Raw genomic sequence first — 16298 nt, forward strand, 5'->3', positions numbered from 1 at the left:
GAGGTGCTGGAAGAATATCGGACTTGGAAGGATGTGGCCAGGGCAATACGCAAGAGGATGAAGAATGATCAAAACCTGCCATAGAAGTAATAGCCCTCCCATCTAGCGTACAGCCCAACTTGTCCAGCATTAAGGATGATATGTAGGATTTGCAAGGGCAAAGGTCACATAGCGAGGTGTTGTAGGAACAAAGATTCTGCCAACTGGATTGGGGATGAAGGGAGTAATGAAGGAGAAGAATGTGTATCTGCCGTGACAGATGGAGAAGATTCAATGGACAGGACGATGACAGTTGTCCAAGTAAATGGCGCTCCGATCACCATGATGGCTGACTCAGGTGCTAAGTATACCCTTATCCCAGAATGCCCTAAATATTTATATGAGGTTGACATAAAAACCAGAGCATATGGAGGGGTGAAAATTGATTTGATTGGTTGCTTCAAAGCAACGCTGGATTTCAAAGGGAGATATGTGGAAGGTTGGGTATATGTATCAAAAAAATGGTGTGTCCTCCCTTTTAAGTTGGACACATCAAAGAATTCTGAAGCTGCACCTGGATCCGAATGTCGATGAAATAGTATTTGAAATTGCAGATGTAGAATGGCGCAAAGCCATAACAGAATGCAAAGTATTCCAGGAACAAATTGGATGTCTAAAGGGATTTATGCATCGTGTTCTATTGAAAGATGAATGCAGACCTGTGGCACAAAAACTACTCACCATGCCATTATCCTTGTGAGGGGAGGTAAAAGACAAACTAAGGAAATTAGAGACACAAGGTGTATAGAAAGTATTGATGCCTCGGAATGGGAGTCATCACTGGTGTTAGTGCGGAAACCTTCTTGTAAGGTCATAGTGTGTGTGGATCTCCTGCAACTGAATGTTATGTTATCAAAATGTATAAAGCGCACACACGCCCAAAGGCATCATGGCTCTGAGGCATACAGGAGAATTCAATAAGATAAAGAAATGTAGTGCGCTTTGGAATAATAAAGTTTTCAATTTCCATCGAACGACAAGGTGATCAACAGTCTTCTGTAAGTCAAGGGGGAGTTCATTCCAAGCTTTGGCGTAGGAGAATAGTGCACACATTTTGATTGCATGTATCTACCCAACTCCAATGCCATAAAAAGCCAGATGTACCATACACATAGATATGAACATGATCCGAGCCGCCACAGGGAGCCAATGTAATTGTCTCAGTGAAGGGGACATGTGTGTTCCAAACAGAGGGTGAAGAATGGACCTCGCTGCTGCATTTTGGAGAAGTTGTATCTGCCTAACCAGGTAAAAAGGCTGCCCTAATTAAAGTGAGTTACAGTAATCAACTCCACTCAGAACAAGGGCAGTTACCACAGGAGCTTGGGAGGCTATGGGGATGAAAGGAAGAACCTTCCTCAAAACACAGAGTTTAAAATGGCCGGTCTTGCAAACTGCTGCCACCTGCTCATCCATGGTCAGGGAGGCAGTGTTTTTTTTAGCAAATGTGTCAAATCGAATGCCACCCTCTGCCTAATATTCAAGAATTGATTTCTACAATGGGGCATGCTAAATATTTTTCTACATTGACCTCACCTCGGCTTACCATCAAATTAAATTGCACAAAGAATCTTGCCGTCTTACAGCTTTTATCACACCAGAGGGATTATTACAATATTGCAAGATGCCATTTGCCCTATGCCAATGACAACAGGAACATGATAGAAGGTTGGAGAAAGTCCTCAAAAAAATGCCTAAAGTAGGAATGAATCTTAGCAAGGAAAGGTCCAAAATCAACAGAAAGGAAATTGAGGTTTGGGAGCATGTAATTTCCAAGGATGGTATTTCACCAAAGAAGGAACTAGTTAATGAAATAGAGCAAATGGCCACTTCCAATGGTAAAGATCAGCTAGCTGAGAAAATGTTTAGGAATGGCTGAATATTATTCTGAGACCATGTCGTGGTCTGACCAAGCGATGGGCTCGATTCCTGAGCGCACTGCGACGTCCACTAAATCCTCGAGATATGTATGTAATCAATTCTTTTGTATGTGCCGTGAGGTGCAGAGAAAAAAGTGAATCCCAGGGTATCTGGGTGTTGTGCTCTCCATATGTCCCTCAGTCTATATGTTTGCATCCTCTCTGCTACTACGGTCCTCCCGGTGTCAGCCAGCTCAGACAGGTAGAGGGTTGATGTTTGCCTATCTCTATTGGTTTCTACTCAGAGGTTGAAATCCCCTCCAATTATCACATTGCCCACGGCTTCTAGCATTATTTTCGATATTGTGCGCTGCAGGGCATGAGCTTGTCTCACATTCGGGGCATACAACGTGGCAAGCGTGACCTTCAGGCCTCTCATAGTGCCGTCCAGCATCAGTGCCCTCCCTTCTACATCCGTCTATACACTAGACACCCTAAGCTCCATCCCCTTCCTAACCAATATCTCCACCCCCGCTTTCTTCAATGGGCCAGATCCCCAAAATTCCAATCCCTCTCTCGGCTGTATCACCCTTCGTTCCTCTCCTCGAGCATACTTGGTCTCTTGCAAGAAAAGTACATCAATTCCAGATCTCCAGAATTCTCTGTGCATCACAGACCTTTTTGTAGGGGAATTGAGTCCCTTTACGTTTAGTGTGCAGATTCTATCAAGAGCACCCACTGACACGTTAGAAGCTCCTGTCATTACCTATCCAAGATTTGCTTCATGCACCTGACCACTTAATCAATTCTGCTGCGCTTATGTACTTAAAAAGACCACTCATCCCATACTTGCATAACACTGAATATCCACCCTCCCCCATCCCCTAACGCCCCTCTGCCCCTGAACCCCTAAAGGCGTCCGAACCAGCTTAGACAACTTCTCCTAGCCAGAGTCGGACCACCAGTGGGAACCGGACCTACCCCGGTCCCTTCATAAAATAATCAATTAGACATTAAACCCCCTTTCTTTTCCCCCTTCCTCCTCCCCACCTTTAAACTTTTCATTAGCACATGCTAATGTCGTCCCAGTGTCACTCAAGATTAGGCCTGAGCACCTTTCGGCCACCAAAATTGGGCCAGGCGCTCGCCATCTCTCTCACCCTGCTGCCCGTGCACCTACCAGAAATATACAACATAGTACATAGGTCCACAGCAGAGTTACCCCTCCGCTTCCAGTGATGCATTCATCCTACTAAACTTCCTAGAGCCCAGGATACACTGTTGCCTCGGGCCCTTGATGCGCCACTGCTGATTGTCTTCACTTCTTTCTCCTCGACTTGCGTCTCTATCCTGATCGCCTAGTAGATCAGCTGTGCAGTCTGAAATGTCTTTCTCTGTTTTCACCTTGACCGTGCTACCTTCCCATTCAAAGGTCAGAGAGAAGGGATAGCCCCACCAGTATCAAATTCCTTTATCCTTCAGCCATTTGGTGAGTGGGATGCAGTTCCTTCTCATGGCCAATGTGTGAGACGACAGATCCTGAAAAATCTAGATTCTCGCGGTTCCGAGGGGGATATGCGCACTGCGGTTGGCCTTTTCTAGAACCCTGTTCCTGTCGGCGAAGTTGTGGAATCCTGCCAGGACCATTTTTTGGACCTCCTGCAGTACCACCAGCTCTGTGTATGCGATCCAGTTTGGGTTAATCTATTGAATCATCCTCGAACAAAAGCATGAGCGTATGGAGGGTTCTCTTCAGATCTTGTTCAGTTTCCCCTTCTCTCTCCGGAATCCCAAAGATGTGAATATTATTACACCTTTCTCGGTTTTCCAAATCATTCATTGTCATGCGCGAGTCCTACTCCCTTGCTTCAGTTTCCACAATTCTATGGTCCATTCGGGTTTCCATCGTGGTGAGAGAGGTCTGATTGTGTTCTACCTGTTCGATCCTTGTTAGGGAGAATTCTCTTATAAGGCTAATTTCCCTTACCTATAGAGTCCCCCAACATCTTTTCTGGATATGAAGGGTTTATTTTTTTATCCTGGTAAGAGTGAGACTCTTTTTCCCACTCTTAGACATATTGCTGATGTGTGTTTTAGGCTATTTTTGTGGTTATAGTCTATGGGGTTTTTCTCACCCTCATAGGTATCATCCTTTCACATGTGTGTTACACAGCACCCTCAGTGCAGTAACACAGAGGTGTCATAGTGACCCCCAAACATAGACTTTATACCCTGGGACTGACTACTGTCTCCCAGGGCATGTAAAGTCCCCATTGACTTTACTAGTCAATAATTATGAACAAAACCAGTACAACCCATCTTACTATGGAAATACTGGAAAGGGTTAATAGTTTTCCCTAGTGTTAATTTTCGAGAGGGTAGTATCCAGTCCCTTTATCCAATGTTTGTGGCTGGTGGCAGTGGTTACTACCGTAAAATTTCGACCGCAAATATTTCCCTATGGGATTTTCCCATTGTTCGAGGCTTTCACTTTTACTGACAGCCTCTAACATACCGCCAGTTTATTATTTTTTTTAAAACATATTTTTATTGATTTATAAGTGATACAGAAAGTAAACAAACCCTCAATTCCCCGTCCCGCCTCCCCCACCCACCCTCTTCCGGAAGAATGGTCATTGTTCCAATGTACTCGGGACCGATTAAGAAGTGAATAAGTCCGTTATTTATATGGAGTGCGGGCACCACTGTGCCATATAGTCTGACTGGAGATATTCTAGCACTCCTCCCCATTCTTTTGTGAAGGAGCTACGTGTTCCATGGAGATTGTGTGTTATTTTTTCCATAGTCATTTGGGACCAGACCTTATGCAACCATGTGAATAGCATCGGCGGGTCTCTTTTTTTCCATCCCTGTGCGATTGTAGCCCAGGCCGCAATGAGTAGGCTCATGAAGCTTTTCCTTTGCGCCTTAGAGAGTGTATTAGCATGTTGCTCTTTGAGTCCACAGAGCCAGGTTTTCTCCGTGAAACGGTCCACGTCTGGATAAATCTTCTTCAGTTCGGATATTACCTCTGACCAAAAGATTTTGACCTTAGGGCAGTCCCACCAGATATGTCTCCACGTGCCTGCGTCTGTACAGCCTCTCCAGCAGCGGTTAGGTGTGAGTGGGTACATGCTGTTTAGCCTCTCCGGGGTGTAGTGCCATTGCGTGATGATCTTGATCCACATTTCTTTGGTTTGAACTGCTCTGGTCAGTTTGGGGATATCGGCCCATAACGTCTGCCACTGCTGTGTAGTGATGTCTTCCCCCAGCGTCTTTTCCCATCTTTTCATGTATGCCCACTTTATGTCTTCTCCCTGAGTATTCATGAATCTATAGAGATTGGAGACTAGTTTTCTGTCTCCTGAGTTGGTGAGGAGAAACTTTTCAAAGGCGGTAAGCTCTCTTGTCGCAGCTTGTGTTATCTCTGGCGTGGTCAGCCAGTGTCTGAGCTGTTCATATTTGTATCTGTCCACGTTTGTGAGGTTCCAGAGTGACTTGCAGTCGGCAAAAGATCTCATCTCCCCATCCACGAACATCTCCGCTATTTTCCTGCAACCAGCTTCTTCCCAGTTCCCATAAGCACCCTGCCCTGTCCCCGGTGGGAATTGCCGGTTCCTACAGATCGGGGTGAACGGGGCCGTTGCCGTGGTGATATTCCCTTTCCGTGTCTGCTCATCCAAGGCGTTCAGCGTGGCCCTCATGATCTCACTAATGCGCAGATTTTGATGCCTGTACTGCTTTGGTGTCCATAAAAGGTCTTCCAATGGCATTCTTGCGACCGCCCTGCCCTGAGTCACCCAGATCGTTCGTTGATTGTCCCCTAGCCATTCTCTCAGGATCCTGAGTTGTGCCGCTTGGTAGTAGTTCTTAAAGTGTGGAAGTGCCAAGCCCCCCTCCCTGAAGTTGGATGTGAGAATTGTTCTGGATACTCTGGGGGGTTTCCTGTTCCATATGAAGGATGAGACCGACTTCGCCAGGGCTCTGAAGAAGGAGTCAGGGATCCCAATCGGTAGGGATTGGAAATAATACAGCGCCTTTGGGAGGACGTTCATTTTTATCGCTTGGATTCTCCCCCACCAAGAGATATTTAGGGGATTCCACCGCTCTAAATCTTTTTGTATCCTGGCAAGGAGTGGGGGATAGTTCTTTTTATACAGTGCCTCTACCTTCTGAGTGAGTGTCAAGCCCAAATATTTTATACCCTCCTCCGCGACCTTTAAGTCAATTTGCCCTGCTTCCCTTCTCAGAGTTTCACTGCTCCCGGCTAATATAAGCATTTCTGATTTTTTCTTATTTATCCTTAAGCCAGAAATGTACCCAAATTGCTCTAGCAAGTGGATCGCCGCAGGGGCTGAGTGGGTTGGGTCCTCAAGTGCCAATAACATGTCATCCGCATAGGCTATTACCTTATGTTGTCTCCCCGCCATCTCTATCCCCCTGATTTGGTCTGATTCCCTAATTTTAATTAGTAGGGGTTCTAGGAATAGCGCATATAGGAGTGGTGATAGCGGGCAGCCCTGTTTCGTTCCCCTAGAGATTTCCACCCTCTCCGTAATCTCTCCATTTACCGCTATCCTTGCAGAGGGGGAGGAGTAATTGGCTTTGATCATGTTAATATATTGGTTCCCAAATCCCATATGCGCCAGGGTTTTAAAGAGCATTGACCATTCTACACGGTCAAACGCCTTTTCGGCATCTAAAGATAGTAGCACTGCAGGGGTGCGGGAGAAGTTAATTTTCTCTGTTAGGTGGGCTAGCCTCCTCGTGTTGTCGTGTGTCTGCCTTCCCGGAATGAATCCCGATTGATCTGGATTTATTAAGGAGGGAAGCAGCGGGGAGAGCCTGGCTGCCAGGATTTTGGTATAAATTTTTGAGTCTAGATTAATTAGGGCGATAGGTCTGTATGAGCCCGGGAGGGAGGGATCTTTTCCTTGTTTATAAAAAACCAATATTTTTGCCTCATTCATAGATGGAGTAACATTCCCACTATCTTTGAAGGTGTTCAGTAGTTTAGTGAGGAATGGGGCGAGGATGTCTACATATTGTTTGTAGAATGGGGCTGTGAAGCCATCCGGGCCTGGTGCTTTGTTAAGAGGGAGGCTCTTTATCGCCTTCCTCACTTCACTTTCGGATATCTGGGCCTCCAGGTCTGTTCTGGCTTCTTCTGGTATTTTCTGAAAGGGGATCGATGTCAGGAATCTGTTTTGGTCAGCTTCATCCGGGTTCTCAGTGGAGTACAGATTCTGATAGAACTCCCTGAATGTGTCCCCTATATCCTCAGTGTTTGTTAACGTATCCCCGTGTGCATTTTTGATGTTCCTGATGGTCGTCGAGTTCCGCTTCGACGAGAGCAGTCGGGCGAGATACCGGTCTGCCTTGTTGGCTTTTATGTAGTATCTCTGTTTGAGATATAGGAGAGATCTTTGAGCTTGTTTGCTACGGAGGTGTTCGAGTCCCTCGGTGTGTTTGAGTGTCCTTTTTAAGTCCCTTGAGGGGTTTGCCATTAGTTCTTCCCTGATATCTGATAGCTTCTTTTCCAGCTCTGATTCCCACTGTCGTGTTTGTTTATCCCTCGTTGCTTTGAGGGCTATTAAATGGCCCCTGATTACTGCCTTACACGCCTCCCATACAGTGCTCAGGGAGACCTCCCCCGTATCGTTAATATCAAAGAATTCCACGATTTTCTCCCTTATGGATTCTCCCATCACTGGGTCTGATAGTATTTCTTGTGGGAGTGTCCATCTCCAAATTCCCTTTTCCTTCCTTGGGGACGACAGATCCATCCAAAGGGGCGCATGGTCCGACAGAGATATGGGGCCCAGTTCCATGTCTTGTATTTTGCCCAGGTTCCCCACTGACACCCAGAAGTAGTCTATTCTTGACATTGTGTTGTGAACATGTGAATAATAGGTGTATCCCTTGGCTTGACCTTTATGTTCTCCCCATGCATCACACAGAGCCATACCTTCCATCCGTTTTTTCAGACGCTGTGATGGGGCGCTCTGGTGGAGGGGGCCGTCCGCGCTTCGGTCTATATGGGGGTGCCAGGCCATATTAAGGTCCACTCCTATAATTATTTCACCCTTCGCATATCCCTCCAGCCTCCCCACTGTGTCTCTCATGAAGCCATCTTGGCCCGTGTTCGGGGCGTAAATGGAAGCCAGCGTGAGAAGGGTGTTGTGTAATTTGATGTTAGCAAAGGCGTACCTTCCCTCCTTGTCAGATTTTTTGTCGATCACCTTTACTTCCAGAGTCCCTTTCACTCCTGCTCTTTTTTCCGCTGCATTGGATTGTACAATTATATCGTAGCCTCTCAGGCGTATTTTCCCCCTATCTTGAGTTTTAATGTGGGTCTCCTGGAACAGCAACACATCCGCCTTTTCTTTCCTTAACATGATCTCCACTTTTTTTCGCTTCACCGGGGAGTTCAGGCCCCTAACATTTAAAGTTACGAATCGAATCTTCCCCATTTCAGATGGACAGACTGTGCATGTGTTATGTCCGAGTTAAGTTTCTCCTTCTCACTTCCGGAAGATCTCCCCCCCCCCAAACTGTAAAAAGGTCCCCCAACCGTTAACTTTGTTCCAACTTTGCCCCCGAGGAGGGCTCGGGTACCTAAGGTAGCTCTGGCGTTCCGCCTGTCGCTCCCAGCCCTCTGTAGACTCGAGGTTAACTTTGCGGGGAGTCCTAAACCCCACAACATTCCTTGACCTTTATGCGGGTTGTTCCGGATCCGCGCCAGGCCAACTGAGTCTGTCGTTTACGAGTTCCATCATTGGGTGCCGTTCCGTATACTGCTTTCTGCTGAACAGCCCTGGGCCTCTTGTGTTTTTAGATTTGCATCCTTTAATTTATTTCTCTTGACACATCCTTTCCCCCACTGCGCCGTTTTCTTTTCTGTCGGACCTTTTCCCATCCCCCCGGTCTGATTTGTAGTTCCCCTTTCTTTCTTTCAATTGTGGTCACAGACTCCCTTGTCTGAATGTCCATGATGCTTAGCCCCTCTTCCAGGGTGGTCACCCTCCTTTGTTTTTCCTCCCAGTCGAACAGCAGACCAAAAGGGAATGTCCATTTATATTTTATCTCTCTTGCGACCAGTTCCCTCGTGAGTGGGGCCATCTCTCTTCTCTTTAGGAGTGTTACGGCTGACAAGTCCTGATACAGTTGGATGTCTACCCCATTCATCCTGATTTGTTCCATCTGTCTCGCCCTCCGTAGTATAAGCTCTTTTTGTGGATAGGAAGACAGCGCCGCCAGGACGTCTCTGGGTCTCTCTCCCGGTGCCCCTGTGCGTTTCAGGCCTACTCTATGTATGCGGTCGATCCCCACTGCCTCCGGGTCCTGAGCATCTATGATATCCATGAAGACCTCCTGTACCGCTTTCCTTAGATCCCTGTCCAAGACCGATTCTGGCATGTTTTTAATGCGTATATTCGATCTGCGAGACCTGTTCTCTAGGTCTTCGCACTGGATTTCCAGATTATGGGTCAGACGAACTAGGTGCTCTTGTGTTTCACCGCTCTGAAGTGCCTCTTCTTCTGCGTTTTGCACTATTTTTTCTAGGGTGTTCGTCCTTTCTTCTAGGTTGGCAATGTCTTGCTGAACTCCTTGTATTGCCTGCTGCATATCTTGCTTGATTGCAGCGAACTGGTCCTGGACCGTTGACATTAGCTTATCTTGAAGTTCTTTAAACCAGGAGTGCATATCTTCCTTTGTCGGGGGTAGGCTGGCCAAGGCAGTGCCCCTCCCCTCGGACGTGTTCAAGGACTGCAGGGAAGAGTCCTCCTGTAATCTGCTCCTAGTTGTCACTGGGGTCTCTGCTGCCCACATCTGAATAAGGTTGGAGTCTTGTTTGGGGGGCTGCTGGTTCTGTAGGGATCCCCCCCTCTCCCCTTCGCTTTTGACATATCTTCCTCAATGAGTTCCTGCCTTTGCTTTCACCCGTGCCTTCCCCCTCTCCTGCTTTGATGGTCGGCAAATGTCTCCTGAGAGGAGGACCTTGATGTGTCCTGCTGCGTGCTTCGCACCCCTTCTTGAGTGCTGGTGGTTGTTGGGGGGTAAGCGTTCAAAGTGGGGGGGGATGGTCCCCCTCCACTTCAGGTGTGTTGGGCCTTCCTGTGATTCCCTCCGCCCGTGGGGCAAGCCCTCTGGGCTCGAGGGGCCCTAGGGGGAGAGCGGGGAGCACCAGGGGGGGGCCTCACCTTTCTGTCCACCGGACTGGGGACTGCCGCTGGTGTCCGTCGCCTCGGGGCATCCGGTGGCGTGCGGTGCGTCACCCGGCTCTCCCCCGCGCCCCCCGCGGGGCCCCCGATGTCTGAGGGCGCCGAGTCCGTCCCTCGATGCCTCTAGCCGAATGCCCGTCCCCACGGGCGGTGCCGAGCTGGGGGCTCCGGACTGTGCCTCCCCGATCCACACCGCCTGCGCCGTCCGCCTCCACCCCGTGTCACTGGGGAGGCCTGTGTCGCTTTCACTGTGGTGACCATCGCCGCTGGGCTTCTGGTGGCGTGCGGTGCATCACCCTGCCCTCCCCCGCGGGGTCCGCTGATGTCTGAGGGCGCCAAGTCCGTCCCTCGATGACTCCAGCTGAATGCCCGTCTTCACGGGCGCTGCCGAGCTGGGGGCTCCGGACTGTGCCTCCCCGATCCGCACTGCCTGCGCCGTCCGCCTCCACCCCGTGTCTCTGGGGAGGCCTGTGTCGCTCTCTCGGTGCGTAGACCTGCACCTTGTCCCGATGGGGGAGGGGGAGCGGCTGGGGGTAGAGGCGTCTTCCTTTTGCTGCCGGTGCCGTGAACAACACTCGGTGCTGTATGTAGGGAACGGCCGCCCTCCGGTTCGCTGCTTCTGAGGTGCTATTGAGTGGCCCGGCGGGAGCGAGACTTACGCGCGTCTCCTAGCTCCGGCGGCCATCTTGGAATCCACCGCCAGTTTATTTTAATATTAACTTTACTTCGGTAGGTTTTTATTGCCAGATCTTTGTTAATATTTCTTTCTTGTGTCTTTCTCTGAAATCCTAACCCAGATCGGGGATCCTTTGTTCGTCCTTTTGACGGGCTTCTGCGCAGAAGCCGTCCTCTCAGCGCCACTGAGTCTGGGGTAGACAGGATGTGTGGGAGGGGGGAATAGGCATCCTGGACAGGGTTACCTAGGCAACCCAAGTCGCACTCTACCCTGATAGGCTGGGGGTTATCCCACCAGGATAGCCACCCCACTGTGTGAGTGACAGCTAGGCTGTGTGAATGGGTTTTTTTCTGCATAAAAGCAGGGCTCTGAGGACTGGTGAACAATACATCACCACTGGATCTAAGAAGAGAGAAGCTGAAGACATCTGCAACGACTGAACCACCGGTGAAGCCCTGCTGCAGATCCTCACCACTTTTCTCCAACGACTCGAGAAGATCTTCACCTGCAAGAGTCATCTTCTCCCGAACTGCAGGAACTGCCAGGAACTACTGCCAACGCAGGAGCCTCTTCCACTTTCAAGGTACATTTTTCTGCCAGGCCTCCCATTTCGTTGGGTACTGCTAAAGGTGTTTTAAATCCTTTACTTACCTTCTGGGTTGGCCGCCCCTGTCGTCTAACATTATCTTTTACCTTCTGCAACCGCCTTTTCAAATCGTTAAACAAACACTTGACTGCAGCTGCTAGAACAGTTTGATCCTAGGCACTTTGCGTTGTACCACTGACTCTGGCATAGGCCTATTGGGTCTGGCTAAATCTGTTACAACTGCCTTCTCTAGATTGCTTTTCAACAAGAAATGTGTTGGTGCACGTAAGCTCTTATAACCATCTTTTCCTTTCCCTTTTAATATTGTGAAGTGCCAATTTGCTCGGTTTTCACCTAAGTATTTCTTATGCTTAAAGTACTGCCTTTCCTAACTTGTTCACAATCCACTTGGGAAGTGTTGCTTGTGTGTTTTAGAGCCTAAACCTGTATAACATGTCCTTTCCCTCCCTTTTGAGAAATTATTAGAGTGCCATTTATGCTTGGTTTACACTGTGTCGTTTTGCTCAGTTTTCACTGTTGCTCAAACGTGTCTACAAATTAAATAGGGAGTTGTGTATACTTTTCTTGACTGTTTTAACTTGCTTTAATGATAGTGACTTGTGTGTTGAATTTAAGAGTATTTAAAATATATATATATATATACATATATATATATATATATATATTCTTGTTGATACAAAGCTTTGGTCAGTGTTTGCTTGTTCCATTGTACTGTAGTCCTATTGTGTAAACCCTGAATACTGCTCATCTCCCTCTTCAGATAAGTCTGACTGCTCAGCCACAGCTACTAACTAAATCTGTGTGGTACAGGCTGATACTAAAGGGGATTTATTGCATATACCTGTAGTCCTAATCTTCTGTAGTGCTCCCTAAGGGAACTGCATAGGATTCTGCCTAACAATCCTCTCCTCCATCGTGTCTATTCTCTGTATTATTTTGTCTACCCTCGCCCCTATGTCGGCTCTCATGCCCTTTATTTCACTCAAGAGATCTGCTATGTCGGACTTAGTTGCCTCTATACTAGTGAATTAGGGTATACATGGGGCCGGGGAGTCGGGCTCCTCTGATTAGCGCTGTCTTGAATTGCAACCTAAATGGGAGACCGTAGTCCTGAAGTTCTCAACATTATCCTTCTCTGGGTGCGGTGTATTGGGAGCCCCAAGTCCATTGCATCCCCAGAACGAGATCTGTGTGTGATCTTCAGTCTTTCTCGTGTGTTTCCCTTCTAATATGTGGCACTCAAAGAGCAAAATGCCAAAAGGTCTATCAGTCTATTCTTCGTGCAAACCTTTCAAGAGGGGCTGCTCACGTCTCTTTCAGTCACGCCAGGTACTCCTGGTGGGAAATCACCAGGGTGCCCCAAGGTCGAGATTAGCTGGGGCAGTTGTGTGAGATCCGCTTATGGATGTAGGTAGCCAAACACTGTTAAGACGGTGATAGCATGAATCGAGGAAGCATCCTCGGTTTGGGCCCCTGCTGTATTCAACATCCTGGATGTTTGTGAAAGCCCCCTAGAGCGCACCAGTGCTATTGGAGCACAATCAAGGACCACTGCATTACGGCCTGTACTGGGCTGCGGGGCAGCAGGGATGCCGAAACTAGTCTTCAGCGATAGAATCCGCAATTCGTTCTGCCCGTTTCGGCCCACCACCCGGACTCTGCTGCAGCACCACTTCAGAGTGCAGCCAACTCACCGCTTCAGCTGGGCAGGGCTATCGGGAGCGTGCCTCCTGGCCTCGGGGGTCTCCAGGCCCAAAGTTCAGGTCCCCTGAGTCCACTTCTGCCTGCTACTGGATCACCAGGTTCCTCCGAAGACTGTTCCGGTGGAGGGAGAGGTAAGGCTTCAGCCGTTCTGTGACTCGGTGGTAAAGTCACGAGCCTCACTTCACTGGGACTACGATCCCTCGTGGGTGTGCTGCTGCCCCTACGAAAACCAGTCCACGGGTCCTGCCATCTGCGATCACCACAGCTCAGAGACCAGACACAGCTGGTTGGAAATACCTTCATCAGTACCCTCCAAGTATAGGCAGCTCCCCCTCTTCCGCGTTGCATGCAGTTCTTCCCTGCTGAAACTCACGTTGGGCCGATGTTCATTGCATAGCTGGGCAACACTTCGAAAAAAAAATGCAATTTTCTCACTGAAATCTCTGATTTTGATTGGGTTTTCTCTGGTTTCAAGGGGGATACCTTCCCACATCACAATCCATCAACTTATTCAGGGATGGGGACCATTAGTGGGGGCTCCGCCCATTTCTCAGGGACCACAGGCTGGAGCTCACACGGAGAGGCCGTTCATCTGTGCACCCCCTGGTGGGCAATCTGTGATTTCATCTTTGATGTCATGGGTGTTAGTTTTAGCAGTGCACAGTGGTAGCGTGAGTTATGGTTGCTTAGCTTACCATAACTGGCGAATTTCTGGGGGTTTCTGGTTTTACTTGTAAGCATAGTATGGATAGGTTTTTGTTAGTGCAACTTAACCATAACGTCCCTTTAAGAACTTATTTTGTTAGTGAATTTCATATATTTTCAGAAGGGCACTGTAACCGGAACGTTGCTTTAGCATAGTGTTTTCTGTAAAGATGAGAGCTATTTGGTACTGCAACAGAACCATAACATCCCATTAACAACAGTTTGTCACTGATTCGTTGGCTGCCTTCATGATTAACGTGTGGAAAGGCCAACTTCTCTGGTGTATGTATACATTTGTGCTACCCCTTCCTTTTCCTAATAGAGTTGGTGTATCTTAGCAATTACAGATGTATATGGTTCGTGTTGGTGAGTGTTTCAGTACTTTTTCTTTTTGTGTTAACATTGCATGGTGAATCTGTGCCGCACAGTACTGGCAGAGATGACTGCAGGTGAGCAATATGGATGTTTCCTAGGGAGACTGCACCTGGCTGGCATACGTGCAATCACACTACAAGTATCCATAGGACTCTATTAGTGGAATCATGTCGGCATCTTCTAATGCACTTTTAAATAGTTGTGGGAGCGCACGTGTATGCGTTGCACAGCTATACCCACGTGTAGGGCATCCTCTGTGTGCTGGTAACACTGCCCTTGTCGCCAGCCCTATGGATTCATGTGGTAGGGTACTGCATTTCAAGTACTCCTGCCAACTACGTGGGTAGCTCCGCAAACCTACTAATGTATGATGCTGCAGGCCTGGCTGTATGAGGCCCACTGGTAAACAAGGAACAGCAACGTGCAGTGTTACATGGACGTGTTAAATGTCGCATTAATTTGATTGATGTGCTGCTTAGCTTTCCATGACCCGTGAAACAGACACACCATCTCTGCACTAAGCACTGTGACGAAAATTGCAAGAGGTCGCCTGCGGGTCATACAGTTGAAGAAAACATGTAACTGCAGGTGGGACAGTTTGTAGTGAGTCTGCAAAATGGCAAAACTGGTGCGGCTTAGGCACGCACATACCAGTGCATGTAAAGGCAAGTAAGCAAACAGCAGAATGTTCAAACAATGTCAGTGGTGGTTAGAAAAGTACTGTAGCCACATGGGTTACGTTGAATAATTGTCTTTCTGCTCCATGTAATGAAGCTGTGTTTTGCGTTGTTGTAAACATTCTTGTATTCCAGAATGTATGCATCTCTGTGAATGCTACTCATACGGCTAATGGCATAGCATGAAGTGTTTGTGTTGCATGTGACGGCAACTGAAATGGAAGCACAAGGGACCAGTGGACAGTCTACCGCTCTTCCAACAATGCAGTCGGGTAATTTCATGTACAGCATTTGCCACATCTGCTGTGGCCAACACCAGGGGACTCCTGTAGGGCAGCAGAGCTCTACAGACCATATGCCACGCTACAAACCCTTACCCGGCAAAGGACATTGTATTGTGCATGTACTGCAATGTGCTACTCCACGGAGGGTAGGTACTTGAAAGTGCGTGGGAATGGTCCGTTCGGGAGCAAGACAATGACTGGCGCCTATGTAGGTGAGGGCCACCCAACAATTCCATCTCTCGGCACGTCCCCTATGGTATCCATGCAGGTGCTGCTCCTTCCGTACCGGGCCTTTCCTGCCGTTCCTTCTATGCTGTTTTTTAGAAGACCAAAATAAATGTAAATGAACTGGGAAAGGATAAAAGGGAAATAAAGAAAGCTCCTTTCAGAGATGAACAATGGAATTACCAATGAACGGATGCAGGGTGGGAGGCGTGGCACTGTGCATAACACTGTAGTTGTATCAGGTGGAAAGGGGTTTGTTATAGAAAGAGGTTTCTTTACGTGTTGCAGAGCGTTTTGAAGAGTTTCAGTGCACAAAACTTACTACAAAAATTCTTCCACTACTTTCAAGAAGGGCACCAAGGCAATTTAGATGGGGTGTGCAGAAATCGGGATGGCAGGAATAGTAAGATGAGCATTATTGCTGGGGAAAACTGTGCTGTGAAATGTCAGATTCCTATGTGTGAAGTACACCATTGGCACACGTCGTAGAAAGGCACACATAGACTTCTTTGCCATGTACCACAATTTCTCCATTTGCAGACCAAATGAAAAATAACGCAGCCACACCGGTATCTGCGTAATGCAATAGAAAGTTATGCAGGAGATCGGAAACAGACACATGACCTGGGCAAGTGCCTCCTTCAAACGGCACTGCAACTTGTGCAACATGCTGTGCCTTTTTCACTCCACAATGAACAACAATAATGTTGGCATGTTTGCGCATCACCAAAGTGTCACACAGACAAACCAAAATCAGTCACTTCATTGTAGGTACTCCATAGCACTACACATCCACATGATAGATTCCAAAATGAGCAGACTCTGCACAGTGTTTTCCACTCACTTTCAAGCAATGTATTTTTAATCCCCCAAAACGCACTTTGTCGCTCGTGAAACACACATTACTGCACCCTCTGCATTT

This window comes from Ambystoma mexicanum, chromosome 2p (assembly GCF_040938575.1).
Source record: "Ambystoma mexicanum isolate Mex_15411 chromosome 2p, UKY_AmexF1_1, whole genome shotgun sequence".
Classification (NCBI taxonomy): domain Eukaryota; kingdom Metazoa; phylum Chordata; class Amphibia; order Caudata; family Ambystomatidae; genus Ambystoma; species Ambystoma mexicanum.